The sequence below is a fragment of the Monodon monoceros genome, unplaced genomic scaffold (assembly GCF_005190385.1).
Source record: "Monodon monoceros isolate NGI ecotype Baffin Bay Population unplaced genomic scaffold, NGI_Narwhal_1 Super_Scaffold_6, whole genome shotgun sequence".
Classification (NCBI taxonomy): Eukaryota; Metazoa; Chordata; class Mammalia; order Artiodactyla; family Monodontidae; genus Monodon; species Monodon monoceros.
In genome coordinates this window covers 75467150-75481844 of record NW_021703783.1, presented here as the reverse complement: position 1 = coordinate 75481844, position 14695 = coordinate 75467150, and positions in this window count along the sequence as shown.

Sequence of the window (14695 nt, the reverse complement as noted above, 5' to 3'; positions counted from 1 at the left end):
GACAATTTAATGAAGGCAGAAAGCTTGCAAAGAGCATTGTGAAAGCTCAGCTGAAAATTCATTTTAGCATTTTGCTTAAATGCATTAAGATGGAACAATTCTTTACCCAAGGTGTTTATTCTAATACAAACATGCTAGGGTGTGGGATGTGCATTACCCAGGGCTCTGAAGAGGGACAAAATTGTCTTCGTGGAATGTTATTTCCAAATTGCCATGTCATGGTTTTTCATTATTGTATTTTGGACATAAGCCCTATCTTCAAAATGAGAAATAGATAGGAGATAAACACTGTAGTAAGATTCCGTATAATCGGCAGAAATGATGGAAGTGTGTGATGATAATGCAGTAGAGGAGAGGGAATGATGGAACCAGTCATATCCCCATGTTAAAAGGACAAGACAGGAAGTGAACTGAGTGCTTGCTTCAGAGTGCTCGCTTAAGAGGGTTGGTCTGAGTAATTGTTTGTGCTCCACTCTCACCCCCCAAAATGGGGAGGATCATGATTCAGAAATATTGAGACCCTTCATTATATAGTAAACAATAAAGTCATGTTAATGTGGGACTCTGTTCCAAATTCTTTTCTGTCAGTTTGAAAGACTAAAATAGAATTATCATTTTAAGAAATTGGGACATCCCTGGTGGTCCAGTGGTTAAGACTCCATGCTCCCAATGCAGGGGGTGTGGGTTCAACCCCTGGTAGGGGAACTAAGATCCCCCCGCCCCCCCAAGAAAGAAATTACACCACAAAACTTTTTTGGTTTTTTTAGAAGTATTTTCCCCCTTTGCTTTATTTGATATTATTTGGTCCTGTCTATTTGTACTAATTCAACATGTTTATGTTTTAACACACTTAACATAACAAAGGTTTGGGGGGGTTATATTTAAAAATACATTTAAACTGCAGTAGTATTTTCTTAGGGAGTTCTATTTGTCTCCTGAGAACCTCAAGTGAGGGTTAGAAATACAGTTTGTCCGGCTGTGTGCAGATTGGGCTTTCACTCCCTGGGACTTGCACAGACATTGAGCAACACAGAACAAAGGGCCATAGAAGCAGAATGTGAGGCTCTTGAGCCATAAGTGACTTCCTTGTCTCTGCTCTTTGCCTATCCCGGACTGACCTACCACACCCAGACACTTTACCTAGGACACACTGTAATCACAAACACTTTGATATTCTCTTCAGTGTATATCAAGGACATTTTATCAAAGTTTTGGTATTCTTTACTCAGCCCGTGTTCTCAACCATTTTATCAGCAGAAAGGGTAAAAGGGTTTATGAGAGGAGGCCCTGGGTAGGGGAAGTTGAGAACTTTCTGGGACCCACCAGAGCAGAGAGGATTCTCCTGGGAAACAAACCCAACCTGGATGCTTCTTTTTATTTTTTAAATTTTATTTATTTATTTATTTATTTATTTTTGGCTGTGTTGGGTCTTCGTTGCTGCACGCAGGCTTTCTCTACTTGCGGCGAGAGGGGGCGACTCTTCGTTGCGGTGCGCGGGCTTCTCATTGCAGTGGCTTCTCTCATTGTGGAGCATGGGCTCTAGGCACGCGGGCTTCAGTAGCTGCGGCACGTGGGCTCAGTAGTTGTGGCTCACAGGCTCTAGAGCACAGGCTTAGTAATTGTGGCACACGAGCTTAGTTGCTCCGCGGCATGTGGGATCTTCCCGGGCCAGGGATCGAACCCGTGTCCCCTGCATTGGCAGGAGGATTCTCAACCACTGCACCACTGGGGAAGCCCCCAACCTGGATGCTTCTGGTGTGTCTGCTTTCTTCACCAATGTCACAATGAAAGTAAAACTCATAAGAGAATGGGGTAAAGATGTGTGCACCCACAGGGTCTCTCTGTAGAGATGCGCAAAAGATCCTTTTATCTTCCTATTTCTTCTACCTTCTTAGTTTTCCAATCATGAAGGTCTTTGGAGTCTTATCTGGGCTGTTCTGTGAGAAGCCAGCACCACAGATTATTTGCAGGGGAGGGTTCTACTGATGTAGAACCAATTTTTGGAAATGTAGAAAAGCATAAAGAAGGAAATAAAAATCATCCATACTCTTACTACCCAGAAATAAACACTGCTAATGGTTCAGTGTACTCCCTTGCAATGTTTACACACACACACACACACACACACACACACACACACACACACACACACACACAAACACCCTGAATTAGGGTCTTAAGGTACATATAATAATATAAGCATTTCCCTATATCACTAAGTATTGTTTCTACATTCTTTTACAGCAACACCATTTATGTTGGCTGATCATATTCCAATATATGGCTGTACCACGACTTATTACTTAATATATCTTTTATTGCTGGATATTAAATTATTTTAAAGAATAACATAAGAAAAAATTAGAGCTGTCTAATAATGTTGGAATTCATAGCCTTGCAAAGCAGTGAGCTCTCCTTTTGAAGAGGCTAGAATATAATTTTTAGGGGATATCTCAGAAGGAACTCCTACCCTAAGAGGGTACCTTCTTTCTATTCTCTGGCCCCATTTCTCTTGGCAATTATTTTTCTTCCTAGTATCTGTCCTCTTTCCCTGTGCTTCAGTCTCACCCCAGCTTTATCATCCTGGTCGTCTCCTTCTCCCTCCTTAGTGCAAGATTCAGAAAGCACTGCTTTTGCATCCCTGTCTCTACCATAGGGCTTTGCAGTCAAATGCTCTACCAATGTTCCATATCCCCACTATCATAAGGCTTCTCTCTTTCCTGGCCAATCTGACCAGATGCTCTCTAGGCCCAATAACTTTTTTTGGGGTTTTTTTTGGCCATGCTGCGTGGCTTGCGGGATCTCAGTTCACTGACCAGGGATCAAACTCGGCAGTGAAAGCCCCGAGTCCTAACCGCTGGACCGCCAGGGAATTCCCAACCTTTTCTGTTTAATAGTTGAGTAGCTTGGCATCACATCATAAAAATATCCTAGGCCTTCTTAAAAATGGAATACTATTCAGGGTGGGCATATGAAAGAGTTGGTAGAAGAAGTTTAAATATGTTTAAAACAAGAAAAAAATCTTTAAGGGGGATGCTCTTTCTTCTCGTACCAGCTCCTCGGGCCCATACAATAATATTAGTATGTGTAAATAAGAGTGAAAATAATTCTGTTCTGTCATTAGTTATAAAGTTTATCAACACTGTATTACCCTCTTGAGATCCTCAATTCTGACCTTAATCACTTTAGGGCAGGGACTCTGCTCTTCTTATTTCTGTTGCATCCTTTACAGTAGCTACAAATCAGTATATGTACAGTTGATTTGTAGTGAAAGAGCAAATTTAGTATTTAGGATCCAAAATCAAAAGGGCATACCTAAATTTTTCCAAAAGCTAGTACATAGCTTTCATTTCCTATTTAGAGTTTTCCTATCCTGCTATCTCGTCCACCTCTAACATTTCCTATTTAGAGACGGCTGTTTAATCGATATAAGTTAAACTAAGCCTGCAATTTAAGTTCAGACAAAGAAATCTTTGGGACATACCTCAGCAACCCTTATCATCAATCAAAGGGAGTAAGCCACATTGTCCTCAGAATGATGTGTTTACAGAGAATTATAAACACAAGTCTGAATGCTTCTGATAAAACACCGACTTGCAGAGCTTCAGAATCAAATAGATGACTGACCCACTGCTGGTTTCTAAAGTGCTGATTTGCCCTTTTCTCAGCTTCTCCCAAGCTGGGTGTAGCTTTGCACTTGCATTGAGAAACAGTGTTCTTTGTTTAGGGTCAAACTGCCTAGGTTTTAGAAAAAAAGACCGTTAGATCAAAGTCTTTGTTGGATATCAAACTTCTTTAGTGAGCCCTTTTCTTCCTAATACCTCATGGTTTTCTCCTTTGACACTGGATTTGACTCAAATTTAGTACAAATGACTAATAATAACTTGAATTAAATAACATTTTAGTTTATAAAGCAGTCTGTGTAGCTCATTTTGTTGAATTCTTATAACAGTTCTGTGGGGTTGGCAAGCCAAATGTGGTTTGTCTTTTCCTGACTGGGGAAGCTGAGTTTGAGTGAAGTGGCTTACCCACTTGATTACTCCAGCTAATCAATCCTGGGATTGGATTGGCAACTTCCAATTCAATACTCTTTCTACTGCATGTAAAAAAATAAGGAGAGGGAATGTAAAGTGATGCAGTCATTGTGGAAAACAGTATGGTGGTTTCTCAAAAAATTCAGCATAGAGTTTTCATATGATCCAGCAACTCCACTTCTGGGCATATATCCAAAAGAATTGAAAGCAGGGACTTGAACAGCTGTTTGCTTCATAACAGCATTATTCACAAAAGCAAAAAGGTGGAAACAACACAAATGTCCATCAAGAGATGAAGGGATAAACAAAATGTGGTATGTATCTACAATGAAATATTACTCAGCCTTAAAAAGGAATGGAATTCTGATACATGCTGTAACATGGATGAACCTTGAAGATGTTATGCTAGGTGAAATAAGTGAGACAGAAAAGGACAAATACTGTATGATTCCACTTATGTGAGGTACCTAGAACAGTCAAATGCATAGAGTCAGAAAACAGAACAGTGGTTACCAGGGCCTAGGCTGAGGGGAGGATGCAAAGTTCTTGTTTCAAGGGTACAGAGTTTCAGTTTAGGATGATGAAAAAATTCTAGAGATGGATATGTGGTGATGGTTGCATAACGATGTGAATGTGCTTAATGCCACTGAATTGTATCCTTAAAGATGGCTAAAGTGGTAAATTTTGTTATGTAAATTCTACTACAATAACCAAAAAGTCGGGGTTGGGGGGTGAGTATAGGAAAAGCAGTAAACCTTGATTCTAGCCCTGGGTCTGCCTCTAACTGGTTGGGTGACCACAGATAACATTTTAGTCCTCAATTTCTTTATCTGTAAATCAAGGGGGCCTGGATTAGATGATCTCTTGCCATCCTTCCAACAGTCATCAGAAAAATGCATGAGGACAAAGCCATATCAGGATTTCTATTGGGGTCCCACCTGATGGTCAAACGTTTCTGGAAAAGACACATCCCCTCAGTAAGTGATAGAGAAAAATTGGCATTTGCTATGCATTTCAGAAATGAATGTTAGAGTTGCCAGGCTTATTAAAATACAAGTCTGTAGGAAGAAGTCCGGATAAACAGTCTAAATGCTTTCTGAGTTGTTGTTGTTGTTATTGTTTTATTATTTAGGCACCAATTAGAGTCTAGAGAAGCTACAGAATAAAGTTGGTAAAGCTAATTATCTCAAGTTTGGTGGGTAAAAATCAATCTCTTATACAAATATAGCTTATAGCTTTAAGTAAATAAACATAATTTTAACAAATGCAGTTTCCGATTACAAATACTTATGATCTCAAGGATGCAAGCCAACAGTCCTTGTAACCATCACAACGCATCTTTATATATCACCAGAAAGCTCTTTGCCCTTCGTAGCAAACAGCTTGAGAAACTCAACTTCATAATGACAAGCCACTGAATAAGTATAAACTTTATGGTACTTATGGGTAAAATTCATAGTCTTTTTCCTATCTGTCTTTTTTTTTTTTTTTCTTTAAAGAGATCTGTTTAAGGGGAGCCTGGGGGAGAATGGATACATGTATATGTATGGCTGAGTCACTTTGCTGTGCACCTGAAACTATCACAACATTATTAATTGGCTATATTCCAATATAAATTAAAAAGTTAAAAACATTTTTAAAAAGAGATCTGTTTAATTTTGTTTAAATTAATTTTGTTCAAATTCCCTATCATTTAGCTGCAGAACCCTTTTTTGATATAACTCTTAACATTTCACTGGCCTTGTGTTCCAAATAGTGTCTTCCAGGCTTCCGATTGATAGGAGAGCACTGCAAGTAAAAGTGAAGATGACTTTAATGGCTCTCTCCCTGTCCCAACCCCTCCCTGCCTTTCTGGTCCTTCCCACCTTAGCTGCAACATGAGAGCACCCCAGGCAGTGACTGCAACAAATCAGGGCCAAGCCGGTGGGCTGTGATCATGTCAGGCTGTTTGCGAGGCTTCAGCTGGGGACCCAGATCGGGATCACTTGGGGATCTGTGCTGCTGCCTGGTCAGAGGGACTAGGGTGTGTGTAATCTTTTTTGTTATATCTAGCTAAGATGCACTGCCTTGTTGAGTATTTGTCTTGTCAATACTCGTGTTCGTTGTTGAACTGCTGGGGGTTGCTTCAATAATAATTTGTAGCCAGTGTTGAATTAAAGAACATAGGCCTTAGAATTTTGTCTCCTCACTAAAAGCCAGAAAAGGGAAGGATGAACTGTGAATAGGAAAGCTAGTTCTTTTGATCTGGATCATGTAGGAGTCAAGATATTTAAGAGGGCATTCCTGGTTGGGGAATGCTGGAATGCCGGTCCTCCTCAGTGTTCTGCCGCAAGTCCTCCTTGAACTCCACACATCCGCTCTTTCCTATGTTTCACTATCTCTATAAGCTAGTGACACCCGAATCTCCATCACCAGTCCAGATTTCTCACCTGTGGCTTGGAGCCTCTCCGCTCAGAGGTGTTTTAGGTACTTCAGAGTCAAGTCCAAAGATAAAATTCAACTGGATCATAAAGTGTAAGGAGGAGAAGGTGTGAGGAGAGCTGCAAAAATGAGACTATAAATAATGTAAGGCCTTGTGAGCCATGAAGGGAAGGAGGTGGGGAGAAGAAGGAGGGAGGGAAGGAGGGAGAAGGGGAGGAGGAGAGCATGAACTTGATTTTATGAGCAATGAGAAAAACCGAAGTATTTTAAACAGGGAGTGACATGATTATACGTCCATGATTTAGGAAGATCACTATCAATCCAATACAGATGATGAACTGGAGAGAAACAAAACTGTGAGCAGGGAGAACTTTTAGGTAGCTATTGAGACAATCTGGGAGAGAGAGGAAGGAGGCGGTGGATCTGGAGAGGGGACTCTGCTTGGGACAGAATGCTGAAGGGGAAATGGAGTGCCCCGTGGCCAGCAAGCTGATGCCACTGATAATGCCCACAGTCCTAGGAAGAATCCAGGGAAGGGAGCAGGGCTGCTTGGTCACCTGCCTCTCTCCACCTAAAGAGGCTCATCTCACACTAAAACTCCTTCATTCCTTCCTTCCCCCAAATATTTACTGAGTGCCTACTATGCGCCAAACACTATCCTTGATAGCAGGGATACAGTCATTAAAAAAGACAAAAACTCCCTGTTCTTCTGGAGCATACATTCTAGTAGAGCAAGAGACAATAACAAACATTATGTTGGGGAGTGATCAATGCTCTCGTAAAAATAAAGTAAGATGGGCTTCCCTGGTGGCGCAGTGGTTGAGAGTCCGCCTGCCGATGCAGGGGACATGGGTTCGTGCCCCGGTCCAGGAAGATCCCACATGCCGCGAAGCGGCTGGGCCCATGAGCCATGGCCGCTGAGCCTGTGCGTCGGAGCCTGTGCTCCGCGGCGGGAGAGGCCACAACAGTGAGAGGTCCGCGTACCGCAAAAAATAAAAAAATAAAGTAAGATAAGGAAAAAGAGGGATAGCGAGAAGGAATGGCAGCAGAAAAGGGTGACCCCAGGTTGCTGCTTAAAAAGTCCTGTGTTTTGTTTTAGTGTTTCCTGCAAGAATTAGTTCCTTCCCTCCTTCCTTTTTACACTCATGTCATTAGAGTGAAAAATCATAAGCCCTCATAAGTTCTTAAAAGAAAAAGGATCCCTTCCCCAGTGCCACCTTCAAAAAAATGTCAAGAAGGATAGGATATAGTCAGAGATCAAGGTTAAGAGTCATGGAAATTATTTTTGCTAAAGAAGATGAAAATTGATTTGCATGCAGAGCTATACAAATAGCACACCAACTAGAAACCTGTTTGGTTCAGCCAGCACATATTCCTGAATAAATTATTTTGCACCAAAGCTCAAAGGCATTCTAACTTTCTGAATTGCTAAATGTACTTTCTAATCACAATTATACTGAATAGCAATAAAGAGGTAGTGACCTTGAAAGAAACTGATATTCTTCCTTCTAGTTTTGTACTTTATTTAATAGGCATTAAGGCCTGTATTTGGTTTCTTAATCAATTAAGGATCTTTGGTTCCAAGCAAAAGAAACCAACTAACTTAAATGCAGGAGTGGTTTTGAAGGATTAGGGCAATTCACAGAGTCAAAGTCAGACTTCATCAGGTCCTTAATAAGACCCCAGCTCATTAAGAAGACCCAAGGAGAGAGGGGAGCCAGGGGAGCCCCAAGAATCTCTGCAGCAGATACTCTGGACCTCCTTTCCAGTGCACTGCTACCGGATGGCATCAGCTTTCAGTGCCATCCATCTCAGTATGTTGTCACTCTGTATGCAGCCCATGAGAGATGAAGTCTGATTGGCCTAACTTATATCACATGTCCAATAACATGCAAAGTGTTATTGAGAATCATATATGTAGCCGTGAGCTCTAGTTTTGAAAAGGTCTTAATATGTACATATCTAAATTCCATAGTGGAAAAGCATAGTTGTTGGGAGTTCAATGATTTTGAAAATTTGCTTCCTTTCTATAATGCATCTAACTGGGAAGGCTGGGTGACCCTTCCATCAGGACTCTTACTGGGTAAAGCGTTGAGAATGAAACTGCTCTTTGTGCTTCTAAGTAAATTACCTTTTCACCACTTTTCCCTGCCTGATAACACAGAGACTGGTTAGGAGAATCAAGGAAGGGAGAAGTGGGGCAAACAATATACTTGAAAGCTAAACAACAGCTTCAGTCTTCACACCTTACCAGTAAAAGTTGGGCCACCGAGGCATAACTACTTACAGCTATTGTTATGGGCTCCTACTTCTCCTCTAAGGAAAAAAATTATTGCATAGAGTTTAAGAAAAGAATTAGACAGTCTGAAGAAAACCAACTAATAATTAGGCAGTTATAAATAATGGAATTTTTTCCTTCCAGTTTTATTGATATAACTGACATACAGCACTGTTTAAGGTGTGCAGCATAATGAATTGACTTAGATACATCATGAAATGATTATCACAATAAGTTTAGTGAACATCCATCATCTCATATAGATACAAAGTTAAAGAAATAGAAAAAATATTTTTCCGTGTGATGAGAACACAGGATTTACTCTTAATTTTCATATACAACATACAGCAGTGTCAGTTACATTTATCATGTATATTACATCCCTAGTACTTATAACTGGAAGTTTGTACTTTTTGACTGTCTTCATCCAATTCCTCCTCCCCTCACCGCCTCCCCCACCCCCATGTCTGGTAACCACAAATCTGATCTCTTTTTCTTTGAGTTTGTTTGTTTGTTTTTGAAGTATAATTGACCTACAACACTATATTAGTTCCTGCCATACAATGTATTCAATATTTCCATACATTTCAAAATGATCCCCAAGATAAGTCTAGTTGCAATATGTAACCATTCAAAGATATTACATATTGACTATATTTCCCACATTGTACATTTCATCCCCATGACTCATTTATTTTGCAACTGGAAGTTTGTGCCTCTTAATCTCCCTCACCTATTTCAATCCTTCCCCCCCACCCCTCCCTTCTGACAACCACCTGTTGGTTCTCTGTGTCTGTAACTCTATTTTGTTATGTTTGTTCATTTGTTTTGTTTTTTTAGATGCCACATATAAGTGAAATCATACATTATTTGTCCTTCTCTGACTTATTTCACTCAGCATAATACTCTCTAGGTCCATCCATGTTGTCACAAATGGCAAGATTTTATTTTTTTATGGCTGAGTAATATTCTGTTGTGTATATATACCACATCTTCTTATCCATTCATCTCTTGATGGGCATTTAGGTTTCTTCCATATCTTGGCTTTTGTAAATAATGCTGCAATGAACATAGGGGTGCATGTATCTTTTTGAATTAGTGTTTTCATTTTCTGTGGATAAACAGCTAGGAGTGGAATTGCTGGATCATATGGTAATTCTATTTTTAATTTTTTGAAGAATCTCCATGCTCTTTTCCATGGTGGCTGCACTAATTTACATTCCCATCATCAGTGCACTAGGGTTCCCTTGTCTCCACATCCTGGCTAACACTGGTTATTTGTTGCTTTTTTGATGATGGCCACTCTGATAGGTGTGAGGTGATGTCTCACTGTGGTTTTGATTTGCATTTCCTTGATGAATAGTGATGTTGAGCATCTTTTCATGTGTCTGTTGGCCATCTGCAGGCTTTCTTTGGAAAAATGTCTCTTCAGATACTCTGCCCATTTTAAAATTGGGTTGGTTTTTTTTTTTTATGTTGACTTGTATGAGTTCTTTGTATATTTTAGATATTAACCCCTTATTATATATATATTGTTTACAAATATCTTCTCCCATTCAGTAGGTGGCCTTTTCATTTTGTTGATAATTTCCCTTGCTGTACAAAAGCTTTTTAGTTTGATGTAGTCCCACTTATTTATTTTTGCTTTTGTTTCCCTTGCTTGAGGAGATATATCCAAAAAATACTAAGACCGATGTCAAAGAGCTTACCACTTATGTTTTCTTCTAGTTTTCTGATTTCAGGTCTTTAATCCATTTTGAATTTATTTTTGTGCATGGTATGAGAGAGTAGTCCAGTTTGATTCTTTTGCATGTAGCTGTCCAGTTTTCTGAACATCATTTACTGAAGAGGCTGTCTTTTCCCCATTGTATATTCTTGCCTCTTTTGTCGTAGATTAATTTCCCATAGAAGTGTGGGTTTATTTCTAGGCTCGCTATTCTGTTACATCTTTGTGCCAGTACCATACTGTTTTTTTTAAATTGAAGTACAGTTGATTTACAATGTTGTGTTACTTTCTGGTGTACAGCAAAGTGATTCAGTTATATATTCTTGAATATAGTTCCTTGTGCTATATAGTAGCACTAAATTTTTTTTTTTTTTTTTTTGGCGGTACGTGGGCCTCTCACTGTTGTGGCCTCTCCCGTTGCAGAGCACAGGTTCCGGACACGCAGGCTCAGCGGCCATGGCTCACGGGCCCAGCCGCTCCGCGGCATGTGGGATCTTTCCGGACCAGGGCACGAACCTGTGTCCCCTGCATCGGCAGGCGGACTCTCAACCACTGTGCCACCAGGGAAGCCCAGCACTAAATTTTTTATTGTTTTCTTTTCAAGTCTAGAACCTCCTTAAGACATGGCTCTGAAATCTTTAGTGTTCACTCTAAGTATGTGAATCTGGTACAGTGAAAACCAACAAAATACCTCGAAGCAGTTGGTTTGGGCATATCTGGTTTGACTCTAAGGAATTAGAATAAAGATTCTTCCTGATTAGGAGGCTCATTCTATAAAGCTGCATTCAGAAATTCTCCTAGGACTATATTTCAAGTCAGGAGGGCATATGATTATCAATACTAGTGACCAAACTTACTAGTAAGAAACAGATTTTGTAATACTGAACCTTAGGGGAAAGTCGTGATGTCAGAAGGGGATGGATAATCACAGACAGAAGGGAAATGAAACTTCTCTCTTAATGTGGATAAAATTTATAACTTTCTTCACCAAATCCTACCAGCCTGACTTGGATGTGGAGGCAATCAATTACTCCACTGTCCCATTTCTAGGTTCTAATTTTCGAGGACTATTTGAGGAGCTTTCATATCTTCTACGTGCATCCCTAAGAAAATACTTTTCTTATAAAAAATTCTGTGAGCAAAACCAGTATCTACCAAGGAAGTGTGAAAATCTGGTTGAGATTGATGTCACAATAGTTATTTTAAAATCAGAAATTCCCAACACACTGCTATTTTTTTTATCATTTCCTGGAAGACTGTAATGGTTCTGGGCTTTAAAAGCTAACCTAGTTTAGTAGCCTTTTTTTTTTTTAATGAAGCAGAGTAGTGATTACATTTTTATATTTGATGAAATGAAAGCATAAGCTTTGGGGTCAAAAACTTGAGTTTGAATCCCAGATCTAACACTTCTTTTTGTGGCTTGCCTCAGTTTCTTCATCTGTAAACTGGGGAGAAAATCACCACCTCAACTATTGGGATGTCATGAGGATTAACTGAGTTAGCATACCAATGGGACCTGGATTTAATGGCTAGATTTAATAGAAGTAAATGCAATCTTTACCTGTTGCTCACAGGGTTGATGTGAGAATGTGTGTTCAAATAAGAAAATGTATACAAAAACTTGGTAAACCAAAAAGTATTGTGTATGTTATTATTATTTTGAGGTGTAGGAGTTACACATGTGAGTGTGGAGCTCAGTCTTTAAGAGTGATTAGTAATGGTGATAGAGGAAGCGGTGGTGGGGATGGTGTGTGTGTGTGTGTGTGTGTTTGTGTGTGTGTGTAGAAGTGAAGGGTTTAATGGGTTCTGTGTTGAGCCCTTGGTCTATTTTTTTTTTTTTAGTATTACCTGAACCACAGCCTTTCCCACTCTCTTTGCCTTATCTTTTCCTGGGTCAATAGTCCTCAAACCTGGCTGTCCACCCATGGAGCTCTTTAAGAAACACAAGTCTCACCCCCTAGAGATTCTCATCCAGTAGATCGTGTGGACCCTGAGTATCTTTATATTATTATTATTATTGAGGTATAGTTGATGTACAATATTATATGTTTCAGGTGTACAACATAGTGATTCACAATTTTTAAAGGTTATATTCCATTTATAGTTACTATAAAATATTGGCTATATTCCCTGTGTTGCACAATATATCCTTGTAGCTTATTTATTTTATAATAGTAGTTTGTATCTCTTAATCTTTGCTCCCCCCCCATTCCCTCTCCCCACTGGTAACCACTAGTTTGTTCTCTATATCTGTGAGTCTGTTCCTTTTTTGTTATACTCACTAGTTTGTTTTATTCTGAGTATTTTTTTTTTCTTTTGGCCACGCCATGTGGCTTGTGGGATCTTAGTTCCACAACCTGAGCCCTCGGCAGTGAAAGTGCCAAGTCCTAACCACTGAACCGCCGGGGAATTCCCTGAGTTTCTATTTTTTAATAGACCATGGAGTGACTTTACATACAACCAGGGTTAAGAGTCGGCTGTGTCACTTGGCCTCTAGGAAGAGTAGCTCACCTCAGGTCTGTTTTCTCTTCCATCGACACTTGCTCTTGGTACTCTCACCTTGGCCTGTGGCTTTAAAGGCCCTGTCATTAATATCCCCACGTGCAATGTTTTCCTTGAACTCCAGGTTCCTCTTAATTCCAACTCACTATTCATATTTCCCTCAGACGTTTGATAACTAGGCATCTTGACTCAATTTTCCCAAATAGAACTCTATTCCCCCCCCAAATCTGCTCCTCCCCTATCTTCTTCATTTCAGGAAGTGGTCCTAACCCACTTTATTCAGAGCAAAAATACTGAAATAAATCTTTACTTCTCTCTTTTCATACCCTACTTGCAATCCATCTGCCAATCCTGTAGCTTCTTCCTTCCTAACAAATGCAGAATCCAAGTATTTGTTCCATCTCACCACCTCGGCATCATCCTGTTTGATTTGTCTGCTTCTGCTCTTGTCCTGCCTACTGTCCGTCCTCTACATAGTGACCAGAGTAATTAATCTTTATAAAACCTAAATCAGATTACAGCACTCTTTTGCTCGGAACCCTCTAATGGGTACTCAACACATTTGAAATGAAACCCCAGATCCTTTCTATGGACCACAAGGCGTCATGTAACCTGGCCCCTGCTGCCTCTCTTGTGCTCGCCCACTCAGCTCCTGCCGCTCTAGCATCCTTGTCATTCCCCTTCAGCGCCGTTACACGTTGTGCTCTCTTTGCTGGTTGTTCTCCATATAGTTGCATGGTTTATTCTCTCACATAATCACATTTCTAGACAAATGCCACCCTCTCAGTGGCCTTCCCTTTCTGCTCTATTTTCCACTCTCCATTCCTTACCCTGTGTGGTTCATAGTACTCATCACTACTTGATATCTTATGCATCTACTGGTTTATTATCTGGTCTCCCCACTGAGGGCAGGGACTTTGTCCTTTTTATTCATTCCTGCATTCCAGTGCCTAGGAGAATGCCTAGAAAAATAGAAGACTGCAATAAATATTTTTTGACTGGGTGAATGAATACTCACCAATCCTTCCAACAGGAATGCCAAACCCATTTTTACTTTGCTTTGTCTCTTTCACTTATCAACCAAGTCTTTGTCTCAGCCTTTGGCAAGGCCCCAGACTTTTCTACAAGGCAGGAATTTCCCAACAAAACGATGAATATTTGAGACCCAAAGGAAAAGAATATCTGCTGAGAATCATACCGTTTCACATAACTAATTCCGTGAATTCTGGCAACAATCCTATGAGCTATTGCTGTTTCCATTTTACATATGAAGAAACTGAGCCTTCAAGGAGATCACACAGCTAAGGGGTGGAGCTAAGGTTTGAACCCAGGCATCTTGACTAATAGTTCAAAATGGGCAACAGGAAGTGTCTGTTAGCAGCGTTGGGATATAATGCATGGGTATGTAGGGTGGGAAATTGTCTCATTATTTTTCTGTAAATGAGACTTTTTAGAATTCCCAGGAGAGAGTACTTTGGAGTTCTCTACTTATGCTCCTAACACATATCCTTTTTCCAGTCTCCACTTAACTGAAAGGGTTGCTGTCTGGAAGCATCTTGGGATATTTCATTAAAGTTAAGTGGTAAGTGCTTTAGAGGGCCGTTAAAAACTTTTTGCTTTCAATTCAATATTTGGTCACCACAAGGCTAATATATTTAGTTTGAGAGAGCAAATCAGGGACTGTTTGCTTGGCTTGAGTTGTTTGGAAAAGTCTTTCAATTCCACTCAGTTAAG